Here is a 13065-nt window from a genome sequence, read left to right on the forward strand (position 1 = left end):
CTTACTGTGATAGCAGTTGAATGTCTTCTCTATTTTTCCCAATTTTTATGAATAGTGATTTTTCTTATCAGATACATTTTTTAATTCTTGCCATCATTTTTCCTATTTAAGAATAAGTTTAGAAAACCTTCATCTAGGTTTTTTCTCATTGTCATCATGAAATTTTTTTATTAGGGAAAACTAAAAATTTCTTCAAATTACCAAATAAATGTTGGAATATTATTGTACCATTCTAGGGATGTGTTTCTTTTCTTTCTCTTCTTTCATTTTTTGGAAGCAAATGAGTTGTGTCTGCTCTACTCTTGTCTTTCCATCCTGCACTGGGCAGGAAACATCACCTCCTTCACATGCCAGTGCTGCACACATATTGGGCCTGAGGAACAATCACACCAGCGCATTCGGCAGCTGCAATCCCTATGCATTCGTCTTCTTTCCTTATAATGTTCAGGTATACTTTCTTCAAAAACTACATTTAGTAGGGACCGATACGTATGCAGTGCACTGACCATATCCTGAAGCTCAGAAAATTTAATGATTTACTCAAAGTCTCGCTAATTTTTAAGGAAAGGCATAGAACAAGCAAGCATCCTGCTTATTTTAAGTCTCCTGATGCTTTGATGCACCTTTCTCATTTCGTGAAATACATTTCATTAAACATGAAAAATATTTCTGTTTTTACAGTTGGCTGTGCCTTGTTTTAAAATGTTACATAAATTTATACCAAGTGTATTATTGCTGTTGTTACAGAAAACAATTTTGTTTTTATTTGCTGGGAGAGCAAACGTCTGTTAAGGAGACAATCAGACAATTGCTCAAGTGGAGAACTCAGTGTGGTATAAAATCTTAAAGAAGATTTTAAAATATTTTCAGGAAATTTAAATTTAAGAATGCGTATGAAAAAGATTCCCAGCAACATATTCTTAATCCAGCCCCCAAAGGACACACAGTTTTTTAGTAGGAGGTTGTATGAAGGGATGGTAATTCAGGATGTAAAAGCTGAATTGCTGTATGAATACTATTTGTCCTGTAGATTACTACAATACACCTACCTATGAGAATACTTTGGTGAATCCTGTAATCTACAATGGCTGTACATTAGTAAATTTGGAGGAATGGATGTGAAAAATGCATGAGCACTTCTGGGAAGAGGAAAAAGGGCAAGGTCAGAGGAGAAACTGAGTGTGGTAACTTAAACAGAAGGTGGGGATTCGGAAAGAAAAAAATGGAAAATTAAAGCTTCTACAGTAGCTATGACAGTTTTCTCCAAGATGAGGCATTACAAAACTGATGGGGGTTACAGGCTCGTCTATGTAGGAGGAGGCTTAAATTATGTGTTATTAAAAAATGTTAAATCAGTAGTATATTTAATGTAAATTTTTAAAACAGTTTGTGCTTTCACTGTTTGCTTGATCATTTTTTATGCCTAAATCTTGTAACCTACTTCTTAGTTAACAATGTGCAATATATTAACTAGTGTTAATATCCTACTATTTTTAATAATTATGTATACTTTCTTTTTGTTTTTTTTTAAACAAAAAATGTTAAATCAGAATGTGAAAATTTCTGAGAAGTATTAAATAATGCCAATTTTATTTCTTCCTCATGATATTCTCATATTGACTTTTAGACTGTGAAATATATCATGACAGGAGAGCAATGATAATTTGAAAGAAATTTTTTGTGGCTAAATCAAATAATAACTTGATTTCTAATATACAATATATTATTTTCCTCTAGAGAAAGCAGGTAATATTGATGATTTAAAAAAACTACTTAAATCTTAACTCTTAACCAAAGAACAATTTCAGTGTTTTCTAAAATAACTATAATGTGTACTATTTTGCCAATCTTAACTTCATATGTACCTATTGTGAAATTCATCATAATTGCTTCATTGCTCATTTATTTTGAGATGCTGAGCTCTTCTATTTATTAATTACAACAACCTCTCACTTTAGGCAAGTTCTGAGCTTCTGAGCCACTGAGCTACATGTGCAGCCACAAATACATGCAGATGTAGATATAGATACAGATATAGATGATATAGATATAGATATATGGCTATATAGATATATAGATATATAGATATATAGGTATGTATATCTATATATCTATGCTTTGGGAGTACTAGATATTGAACTCATGACCTCACGCTTGCCAGGTAGGCATTTGTACTGCTGAGTTACATCCATAGCTGTTGAGCCTTTTTAAATCACTGACTTATGGTCTGTCTCATACACTCATGTTGCACCCTCTCACCCCAGTATCAATTTGCTTGATTGTCAATCACCAGAGTTCTACTTATGTAAAAGAGTTGATCTAGTTTGCTTTTGATGTTTTTAATTTATTTCTTCTTTTTGCAAAAGCAGTTCTCTTATTGAATGAGAAATCCTTCTAAATAAGTAAAGAAGTTCTTTGTTATTTATAATGCTCTTTAGACATCTTGAGATGCATTCATTTTGTCATGTGTTGTATCACTAGTTGAAGTAGTCCAAGGAATAGAATAAACTAGATCACTTAACATTCATTTGAAAAGCCTCAAAATACAACTAAAATGTTTCCATTTCCAGAAACAAGTCTTTAATACTTTTTATGGAGACAAATAATGTTCAAAAAGACATGAAAACATTACAAGTTAAAGGTGGCAAAGAAACAATTTCATTGATAGTTTTTGCTCAGCAAAAGCTGTTATTGTTTGTGTCTGGGCGTGCCCTCAAAGCCTCATGAGAACAAGGGAAGGGCTTTTCAGAGTCAGCTGAATCTAGAGTGTGTGACCGGTTCATTGTCTATTGCTGCAGTGGTGGTGTTACTGTTACACCAGCCCTAGACGCCTCGCCTGCATACACCAGAAGGGAGGGAAAGAGGCTGGCTTTTCCTTTCAGGCACTTTTCTGCCTTCTGCCACCACGAACTGTTGCTCCTCTGCATCTTCCAACCTGCCTTGGAGCCAGCTGATTATGGACAAATTATGGACAAAATCCTCTAACTACTGTAAATGAAGTAGGGCATCAGGTATGTTGACATATCAATACATGAAAAATAACAGACAGCAGCTTTATATACAATGTTTAAAGGTTTATGTTTCAAATGAAGTGAAAACAAAAAGAGAGTATAATGATGTTAAAATTTTACATGTGACATTTGAAATGCAAACCTTGGGATTCACCAAAGTATGCATACTTCAAAATAAATATTTCTAATTCATTAGGGAGATGTTCATTTTCCGAGTGAAATTTGAAAATAAATTTTCCAAAAGGAACATTGTTCATTGCAGTTGAATTAGCTTAATGTAAACTTTCCCTAAGCAGGTTGTGATGGTTGGTTCAGGGTCAGCTTGCAGTGAACATAATCAGAGTGTATGCTGGTTAAAGCTGACAGAAGCCCTCAGCAGCAGGGCTGGGTTTCTATGTCCCAGCACTTCCTTAAGCTCCAGGTTTCACTGGGCTTCACTTTGTACCTCTCTTCACACTGCTCCCATAGAATTGCATCCTCCCTGAAAGAATTCTGAAAATGTCTTGTCTGACTCCTAAGATTTGATTACAAGAGCTGATGAGGAATTTTTCTATATTCTAGCACAGCTGGTACATTTCTTGCTTAGTTCAGGCGAGCATCAGATGAAGAAGTTTATTATTAGGTCCATGTTGTACCAAATAGTTATCTTTCACATTAAAATCTCAGTGTTGGGAAATTTTACTTCTGAGGCAGAAATTCTATATTTCTCAGGGTATGGGAGGCTGCTGGAATCACCTGCAAGGTTCAAGGTCTCTCGCAGGCACAAATCAGAAAATCTACCCCAGACATCAAGGCACAGACGTTCACAGGGTCGCACTTGCTCGGAGCAGCAGTGCTTGGTGCACTGCCCCTCCATCAGTCTCCGTGCTCCTCAGGAAGAACTGGAAGGGCAGCAGTGGAGGGAATCATCACCCTCATGTTGTAGACGATGGGTCTGATGCTCACAGATGTCTTTGGTCTACTCTAGATCACAGTTGGAAGTGGTTTAGTGGACATTGTGACTAGGAATTTTGACTCTAAATCAACCTTTTCTTTATTGTGAAAAATTTAGGTATTTAAAAAAAAACTAGTGTGATGTGAACAATGACTTTTGTGAAGAAACAGTGCCTAAAAATATAAACAAGAGTCAAATACTCACATAAGTAAAACATTAAGAATGTATCCTTTGGAGATCACATTTCATAGCTCTATTACCTTATTCAGGATGTGTGAATGTATTCGTAATTGTAATGACCTATATAATAAGTGGAAACAGATAGGAGTGGCCTGTATCATCATGATTCCTATCTTCAGTCTCATGGTCAGCAGAAAATTCTTACATTCAACCTCTTACTTAATATCATACCAGCCACATTTGAGAGGCACCCATACGAGCAGCTCACTGAGTCAGTGGTTGTTGCTATACAATTCCTCCTCCAGAACACGCACTGTCCCAGTCTTTCTCCCAGTGCTGTGGCATGAGACAGTTCTAGAAACAAAGGTTACATTTCAGACCTGAGGTGTGCCCTTTGCGTATATTCTTTGTCTTTTTGTGGGCTGGATGCATATGACAATGAGCTTCTATTTAGGTGGGAAAACTATGGGGCAAAGAGATGTCAGATGCTGATTTAAACTGAATCAGGGTGGAGAAAGAAATACGGATAGAGTCACATACACGATGGGACAAAGAGAAGATTCTGGCATATTCTATTCGTAGATTTGCACAGTGGTTATTATATGTCCACTTTAAAATAGAGAGAACCCTGAGTAATTTATGCACCTTTAAATTGGTCTTTATGGTGAATTTTTTAGTATCAAGTTCACAAACCTTTTATTGGAGCCCAGCTTTAAGTAAGGGATATACTGATCCATAAACAAAGACTGAAAATAAAGCCATGCATATAAGATTATTTTCTCAGTGTGAACTCTCAACTATGAGAATATAAGCACAAAAAATATATGGAGTAATCCAGATGGGTCAGGATATAGAAGAGCCCATTACCATCCTATATATAGAATTTATCCCTAGTTCTGTGGGAGACCATCCATTATTCAGTTGTCCATTGTGGACTATCCTGCCTCTGATCTTATAAGTCTACCTAATAAATTCCCCTTGCATGTTTTCATAAACACCAATAGCCAATATCATATCAAACAAAGTTTTTCTGATAAAATCAGGAGGCGAAGGATGCATATTATCATCACTCTTCCAACATAATTCTCCAAATGTTATCCAAGGAAATCAAGAAGGAGAAAGAAATAAGAGTAGTATATATAAGAAAGAGGTCAAATTATTATTTGCAGACGACACGGAATGATACTTAGAAGACCCAAAGAATTTCACCAAAATACTCCTAGAATTCATAACCAAATTGAGTAGTATAACAGGATACAAAATCAAGCCAGAAAAGTCATTAGAATTCATGTACACAAATTATGAACTCATTAAAAGTGAAATTAAGAGTACAATGCTGTGTATAAGAAACATTAAAATACTTAACAATTAATGTTACCATAGAAGAGAAGGACTTCCATTAACCAAACTGTAGTACCTTCAAAAAAGAGGTCAAAGAAGACATCAGGAAATACAATGTTAGTCCCTGTTGCTGGGTTGGCAGACGCAATATTGACCACATTGCCGTATTCATGTAATTTATCTATAGATGTAATGCAGTTGCCTTCAAAATGCAAATACCATTGCTCAGAGAACAAAACAAACAAAACAAAACAAAACAAAACAAAACAACAACAACAAAAAAACCTGTCCTAACATCCATAACTCATGTGAAACCAGGATAGCAAAAATGATTCTGGGGAACAAGATCTGTGATCACAATTCCTGACTTCAATTATACTACAAAGCTATAGTTATAAAGCAATGTGGTATTGGCAAAAAAAGAAAAAAAAGGAAGCAACAAAAGAAATGAGAGAAACAATAAACAATGGCAAGCAATGGACTATCCACTCCAAAAAAAGCCAGTGTGTATCAGTATTACACAATAAAGGATGCAGAAGCAACTCAGTTACCTGATCATTGATAAAGATGCCAAAATATACATGGAAGAAAAAGAGCACTGTAGGACAAATAGGGGAAAATTGGTTATTCATATGCACAAGATTAAATGTAGACCTATAGTTCTTATCACGTACTGAAATAAAATCAAAATGGATAAAAAAACTAAAGCTAATTGTTAAAATGGAAACAATCTGTTGGAAAATAAAACAGGTAGAACTGTTGAAGGCGTGTTTGTCAGGGACTTTCTAAACAGAATCCCACTTGAACAAGCAATAAAAGTTGGAATTAAGAAATGGATTATTTCAAATTAAAAAATTTCTGCACAGCAGTGTAAACAACCAACAGAGTGAAATGATATCTTACCAAATGGGAAAATATTAACTGCTATTATTCAGACAGAGACCTAAGGTGTAGGATTTGTAAGGAACATAAAAAGTTAAATTCCTAAAATGAAAGACCTAATAAAAAATGGGCAACTTAAATAATAGGCACTTCTAAGAATAAAAAAGTAGAAATAGCCAATAAATTCACAGACAGTGTTCATCATCTCTGGCTATTATAGAAATACAAATTAATACAATACTCAGATTTCACCTTTCTCCAGGAAGAAAGGCTGACAACAATTGTTGGAGAAGCTGTAGAGAAGAGAATCATTCAGTATATTTAGTGAGATTGTAAAGTGGTAAAGACATTGTTGAAATCAGCATGGATGTAAGTAATGATTCAAATATATAAAAATATGTGGTAATCATGATTCCCCATTATGTGGCCTTGAAGCCTTATAAAATTTTCACTTATTAATTAGAAAGGCTTTATTCTGGGCTTCTTGATATGGAAATATTTGAAGCTATAGTATATGAAGTTTTATCCAAATATTTCAAGGAAAAAGACAGACACTATGGTAACTACTATTCTTTAAAAAAATTATTTAGTTATTTCTTATGTTTATTTTAATTAAGGGAAAAATTTAAAAAATTAGGATATATAATAGTAACTCTTTTTGATTTCCTATTAACTTGTTTTGAAGTCCTGTAATACTCCCACGATCTTGTTTTGACTGATTAGACTCTGTTCCATTCTGTGCGATAGTATCAAGTTTGAGGGTATAGGCAACTACTTTGAAGGCAATAAGTTTCACTAAGATGCCCATTCTGGTTTGACTATTGTCTCCTTTGGAAGTCCTGTAATGTTTACAATGCCTAAGTTTTATTGGTCTTGTTCTCTACTGTTTTGTCCAACTTTATAATATCTAATGAGATAGACAATTCTTTTTAAGGAAACAAGAGACAACGTTGATAACCATTGTTAATAACCTTGTACTCTGTTTTACATCATGCGCTATGTCTATCCTTGGTTTTGACTGACAGCTTTGTTTTGCCATATTTGACTTTATTCCCCCCCCAAAAAAGTAATAAGAACTAAGGAGTAATAAAATCCAAAATGTGTAAATTTTGTTGTAAAAAAGAGAGGGAGGAAAAAAAAAAAGAACTCTAACGGATATAACAGCAAGTGTGTTTAGGGGTGTTAAATAGCTGACTATATTAATGTTTTTGGATCATTGAACACAGCTGTTTGCAGTCTCTCTGTTTGAATGTCTACTTTGTATTCTTTGATACTGTGATGTGAGCAACTATTTCCAAGATGATAATATGTAATCTATTAATAGGTGATTTCTTACTGTTATGGTTTTTTTTTTTGTAGTTCTATATTATGTGTAACCTTACACCACTTTGTTTTGTTTTGTGTTTTTCTCTTTTTCCTCTTAAATAAAAAAAAATCAGCATGGAGATCCTTTAAAAACAGTAAACCTTGAAATTCTATTTGATCTACCTCTTCTCCAAAAGATTTGTTTTAATTACATGTATCCAACTTCCTTATATTCTTATTTTTCTCATTGCTTTGTCATGGAAGGGTGTGAATTTTGCCACACACTTTGTTCTGTCTATGGAGATGATCATGGTTTTCTTCCCTCACTTTGTTCTTTTTTAATATGTTGTTTTACATTGTTTGAATTAAGAAAATTGTCTTATTTGATGCATTATCCTGAGACTATACAGTAGGATGACAATTATAATGGTTGTAGAATTTTTAAGCCATCACCATTAAATAATTTCATAACACTATCACCATTACGCAGGAAGATCTGTGCTAAATTGCAGCCAGTTCTTTATTTCAACTCCAATCATTTACAGTCCCAGGTGGACACTAATCCTTCCATTTGTATGGATTTGACGATTGTGGAAATTTACTACGAATTGTATCATAAAATATGTACTTTTTTATGATTGTCTTGTAACATGTAACATGTTTTTAAGCTTCTTTTGTGTTAGAAGACATACAACTACTTCATTTTTAAGACTGAATAATATTTCAGTGTATGAATACACCAAATTTTGCTTGTGTGTTAATTGATAAACGAACACTGGATTACTTTTTATGTTATCCATTAAACATGGTGTCACAATGAATATTTCTATACAAAACAGACTTTTTTGAAATAGATATATTTTTCGTTTGGAAATGTTTTAAATTTTCTTGGGGGAGACAGAATTGATCATATTCTAAATTTTTTTTTTTTTAAGTTTTTGAGGAAGTGACAGACTTTTTTCCCAAAGTAGTTACACAGTTTTAGATTTCACGCTCGTAATGTTTGGGAGGCCCAGTTTCTCTACATCATCACCGTACTTCAGTATTTCCAGCCTTATGATTGCAAAACATCTAATTACTATATGGTGAAACATTTTTAACAGAACAGGATTTTGTGGTACTGTCGATCAAAGTTTCACGTGCTAGGCCAACCCTGTCATTAAGGTTCTCCCCAGGTTCTATATGCCATAATAAATCCAAGCTGATGGGAGTGATTTTTGGGCTTCACATTGGCAAACATGTCCTCGATTGACTCAGGAACCCCACCGCAGTACGTAGAATAGTGGGTACTGTGCACTCCTTAGGTTCCCTCTGCCGGCAGTGTCATTTCTATGTGCCAGAGGCTTTGATTCTCATAATCGGGTGACCAGGCTTGCATATTCAGCAGTACTTGGGGACCAGTCATAAAAGAAAAATTCCTTCCAGATCGATTGAGCCAGAAACTGTGCGGTAAATTCCAGGGCTCTGTGACTTATGACTAGGTGAAGGCAGAGATGTTCAGAGCCTCTGAACATCAACGGCCTTCCTAGTGGTAATTTCTGTTCACCAAGTCAGCCATCCTTGCCAATGTGGGCCATGGGAACACAGAAAAGCAACTGTTTGCAAGGTTCAGTAATGCAACATGAATGGAAGCCTTTGGCACATTTCAGTCATGAGTACCACTAGTGAATGTGTGATATTCACAATTATGGGTAGAAAAACCCATGTGGAATCTAGAAATTTCACAGGGATTTGCCACAGCCACAAGAAATTCTATAACATTTTGCTTCTCTAAATATTTCTGTTTATTCCAAATTTCAAAAAACATCCTACCACGGTTCTTTAAGTCACATAGATTCTACACTAAAAACTCATTGAGAACAGCAAGGATTGTCTCTCTGAATCCATATGAAAGAGATCATGAAGAGTCTGGTCCTCTTTTGTATTCAATGTCATTTTTAAAGTGAGGGGAAAATTTTCATTTGTAGAGCAAGAATGTGCTTCATTCATAGTTTTCCAGTTAAAAATCTTTTTGTCTCCTTTGGCTATGTATCTGGAAGTGAGATAACAGGATCATATAGTAGCTCTATTAGTTCATTTTTGGGACTCTCTCTATCCTTACCAACAAAGGTAGTATTAACTTAGGTTCTTAAGGATTGGTGGTGGGCAGTGTTAGGCCACTGGTTTGGATCAGGACATGATGTATGCTTCTATGGAGACAACATTCTGAAATATATTCAAATGGAGATTTAACCAAAATTTTAAAATTCTATCTATATATCATTTAAAGCCTTCCATACTCAGGAATTAAGACAGATGAAGGCTGTTTGTATCTACGTTTTTCTTCAGGAGACTAGTTCTTTTATGTATCATGAATATGAAACAAATGGAATAGAGCTATAACGCCCCACGTGACTGCATCAAAAGGAGACAGGGAACAACTGAACTCTTCTAGATGTTGTCACACGTGGTCATATGAGGGTGTGAGATCACTACAAAAAGGCCCTTACCACAGGGCTACAAGTGCTCAGAAGTCAAACTCCCCAAGAACCCACTGTGGCCACTCTTCCCAGGCCTCCTGGCACGATGGTTCACCTGAGGAAAGGCATAAAGTCATTTTTACTGCCTTGAAGTCACCCATTAGTAGGTGTTGGGACACCGCTTGGGGCACAGCATTGGTGCAGCACCCAAGCAGTGTGCCCAGGGGCCTGTGGTGCAGGCGGTGCTGCTGGCGTCAGCAGTGCCCAACTGCAGCCCGTGCTGCCCTTTGTTTGCTTAGGGCACCGCCGTCATTTTAATGTTATTTACTTATTTATTTTACTTCATATTACTTAAGGAACACAGGAAGAATAGAGTTTCCATCCTCACAGTAAAACTGTTGAAGGCATGTTTGTCAGGGATTTTCTAAACAGATTCCCAATTGAACAGGCAATAAACCTGGAATTAAGAGATGGATTATATCAAAATGAAAAATTTCTGCACAGCAATGTAAACAACAGAGTGAAGAAATAGCTTACCAAATTGGAAAAAAAATTACCTGCTATTATTCAGACAGAAGACTACTCTATAGGATTTGTAGGAACATAAAACTTAGATTCACCAAATAAAAGACCTAATAAAAATGGGCAATTGACATAATAGACACTTCTAAGAATAAGAAGTAGAAATAGACAATAAGTTTATGTACAATGTTCAATATCTCTGGCTATTAAAATACAAATTAAAACCATACTCAGATTTTACCTTTCTCCAGAAAGAATGGCTGTAATCAAGAAATGAAATAACAGTAATTGTTGGAGGAGCATTAGAGAAAAGAACTATTCAGTATATTTAGTAAGATTATAGATTGGTAAAATCATGGTGGAAATCAGCATGGAGACGGTTAAAAACAGCAAAACTAAATTTTATTTGACTCAGCTCTTTATGTAACTTCCTTATATTCTTATTTTGTTCTTTGCTTTGTCATGGAAGGATGTCAGTTTTGCCATACACTTTATTCTATCTATGGAGATGATCAAGGTTTTCATCCCTCACTTTGTTTTTTTAATAATGAGTTGAGTTACATTGTTTGCTTAATAAAATCAGCTTACTTGATGCATTATCCTGAGATGATACAGTAGGATGACAATTATTATGGTTGTAGAATTTTAAGCCATCACCATTAAATAATTTCATGATACTATGACCATTACCCATGAAGTTCTGTACTTAATTGCAGCCAATTCTTTATTTCAACTCCAATCATTTACAGTCCCAGGTGGGCACCATCTTTCCATTTGTATGGATTTGACTATTGTGGAAATTTACCACAAATGGGATCATAAAATATGTACTTTTTTGTAATTACTTTGTATCATGTAGCATGTTTTTAAGCTTCTTTTGTGTTAGAAAACATAGTTCATTTTTAAGACTAAATAATATTTTAGTGTATTAATATACCAAATATTTCTTATGCATTAATTGGTAAACAAACACTGGATTACTTTTTATGCTATCCATTACAAATGATGTCACAGTGAATATTTCTACACAAAAAAGACTTTTTTTTGAAATAGATTTTTTTGTTTAGATATGTTTTAAATTTTCTTGGGGTAGACAGAATTGCTTGATCATATTTTAAATTTTTTTAAGTTTTTGAGGAAGTGACAGACTTTTTTCCCAAAGTAGTTACACAGTTTTAGATTTCCTGCTTGTAATGTATGGGAGCCCAGTTTCTCTACATCCTCACCATACTTCAGTATTTCCAGCCTTGTGATTACAAAACATCTAATTATCATATGGTGAAACATTTTTAACAAAAGAGTATTTTGTGATAGTGTCGAACAAAGCTTCACGTGCTAGGGCAATCCTGTTTATTAAGGTTCTCCCCAGACTCTTTATGACATAATAAATCCAAGCTGATGGGGGTGATTTTTGAGCTTCACAGTGCTAGACAAACATTGGCAAACATGTTCTCGATTGACTCAGGAACCCCATCCCCAGTATGTAGGATAGTGGGTACTGTGCACTCCTTAGGTTCCCATTGCCTGCAGTGCTGTCTCTACGAGTCAGAGGCTTTGCTTCTCATCATTTGGTGACCAGGCCTGCATATTCAGCAGTACCTGGGGATCAGTCAGAAAAGCAAAATCCATTCCAGATCTACCGAGCCAGAGACTGTGAGGTAATTTCCAGGTCTCTGTGACTAATGACTAGGTGAAGGCAGAGTCTACTCTAGAAGAACTGTGCCTCTGAACATCAACTATCTTCCTGGTGGCAATTTCTGCTCACCAAGTCAACCATCTTTGCCAATGTGGGCCATGGGAACACAGAAAAGCAACTGTTTGCAAGGTTTAATAATGCAACATGAATGGAAGCCTTTAGCACATTTCAGTCAAGTGTACCACTAGTGAATGTGTGATAGTCACAATTATGGATAGAAAAGCCCATGTGGAATCTAGAAATTTCACAGGGATTTGCCACAGCCACAAGAAAATATGTAACATTTTGCTTCTCTAAATATTTCTGTTTATTCCAAATTTCACAAAACATACTTCACAGTTCTTTAACTCACAGAGATACTTCAATAAAACCTCACTGAAAACAGCAAAGTCTGTCTCTCTGAATCCATATGAAAGAGATAACAAATAGTCTGATCTCCTTTTGCATTCCATGTCATTTTTAAAATGAGGGGAAATTTTTCATTTGTAGAGCAAAGATGTGCTTCGTTCATAGCTTTCCAGTTAAAAATCTTTTTGACTCCTTTGGCTATGTATCTAGAAGTGAGATAAATGGATTATACAGTAGCTCTATGTCAGTATTTTAGAGACTCTATCATTACCAACAAAGGTAGTATTATTTGAGGGTCTTAAGGTTTGGTGGTGGGCAGTGTTAGGCTGCTGGATTTGATCAGGACCTGCTGTATGCTTCTATGGAGATACCATACCAAAAGTTTTT

The sequence above is a fragment of the Cavia porcellus genome, unplaced genomic scaffold (assembly GCF_034190915.1).
Source record: "Cavia porcellus strain 051 isolate PalLab524CR breed Dunkin Hartley unplaced genomic scaffold, mCavPor4.1 scaffold_9, whole genome shotgun sequence".
Classification (NCBI taxonomy): Eukaryota; Metazoa; Chordata; class Mammalia; order Rodentia; family Caviidae; genus Cavia; species Cavia porcellus.